Source organism: Pterocles gutturalis, unplaced genomic scaffold (assembly GCF_000699245.1).
Source record: "Pterocles gutturalis isolate BGI_N339 unplaced genomic scaffold, ASM69924v1 scaffold8237, whole genome shotgun sequence".
In the NCBI taxonomy this organism is placed as follows: Eukaryota; Metazoa; Chordata; class Aves; order Pterocliformes; family Pteroclidae; genus Pterocles; species Pterocles gutturalis.
The window spans coordinates 24,801-26,547 of NW_010107915.1; positions in this window are offsets into that span (position 1 = coordinate 24,801).

The following is a 1,747-nucleotide window of genomic DNA, read 5'->3' on the forward strand; positions in this document are numbered from 1 at the left end:
GTGATGCCCACAGGACATCCCCCAGTGCCACCGGGACCAGAGTTGCAGCAGGTCACCTCCTCATGCATCCATCGCCTGTGCACAGGGGCTATGTGCTTCTGTCTAGTCCAGAAAACATTATTTCAGTGAAATTAAAAAAGGAAGGAGCTTCTTTCTGAAGAGCCACAGCCTGGTGAAAAAACTTAAGTTACTTGCTTAAAAAAAAAAAAAAAAAAAAAAAAAACACAAAAAAAACCCAAACAACTCTCTACACTTGAAAAATTCATGCTCCTCGCTAGCGAAGGGTAAATCCATTCACAGACAGGAACGGGTATTTGCAGGATTTTTTTTTTTTTTTCTACTGAGGGTCTCCAGGCACCGCAGGCTCCCCAGGGACCGCAACCTGCCCCTGTCCTGCGTTTCCTAAAGAAAAGTCCAGACAGGCGAACTGCATCTTGGCACTGGGATTCAAAACTGAACACCTGGCAGCTTGGCAAGCTCCCCCCAAAATCACCACCTTTGGTAGAGAAAGGGCTGTGCACAGACAGGTCACTTTCAGCGGCAGCAGCACCCAGGCAGGGAAGCCAGGTCTCCACCTCTGCGAGCACACGGCATCTCAAAATGTCGCATTTTTCATCCTAATTATTCCTGTGTTCCACGCACAGGATGGTTTTCTACAGGAAAAACGGTTTTAATGAGACATGTCATTATTGCAAAGAGATCAGCTACATCTGACATGCCTGTAAAGACTGATACGGCTTTTTAACAAATCCTGGGCTTTATTAAGTGTAATGAAAATTCAATGTAAAAAAGAAATTTTTCTTCACCCAAAAGAATCACTGTTCCATTTCCCTTATAAGAAAAGCTCCTGAAAAGTTTTACATTCTCAAGAAAAATGTTTCCCTCCCTAGGCCTGCTGACCTAAATCATTCTCCTTGGTAATAACTCTTCTTTTTACGACTAAAGTTACTAACTCGTGGAGGCTGCAGTACGCCCTGTACCAGCACATCACAAATTAACTCCTGATTTACAGAAAGGAGAAGGGCAGAACGCCAGATCCCACAGACAGTCAATCACACCGGGCTGGTGACACCTTCTGAATCTGAGACCGAAGTTGGGCGTTTCTAGACTTGCACCCTGTGAAAAGATCTGTAAAATAACCAATAACGAAACAGATGCATACCTGTGGTTCTTCATGGTGCAGCCAGCGGCTTTCTTCATGAAACAGCTATTTTTCTCATAAATACAGAAAAATACTTATTTTTTTAAGATGCTGCTCATCTAGTATCAAGATGAGCATCCCCCACCGCTTGGCACATCTTTAGCACGCATCTTCCTTGCAGAGGTGATTTCTTAGCGAACTCCTGAAATGAAGCAATTCTTCAAAGCCTCCAAATGGCCAAAAAAAAAAAAAACAAACCACCCTCCCTTTTCTGCAGCACTCCAGCGTTGCGGGTTAAAGCCGAGCCTCGCGCACTGTTCCAGCCGGGGCCGAGGGGAGCAGCCAGGTCAGGCTTTGTGCACAATAATCCGTGCGCCTAATTAGTCGCTTCCTAGCACGAGGTGATGTGATCCTGCACCAGGATTTGCAATTAGCAAGGAAAATACAAAAGAGCTGGATAATGAAAACAACCTCAAAAGAAATTAGCTCATGTCTAATTAAAGGCAAGGAGAAATGAAAACGGATTCATAGCCTGGCGTTACAGTTTTAACATGGTTTATTATGGAGAAATATGGAAAAAAATGTCAAGTCTGGAATCTAAACAGC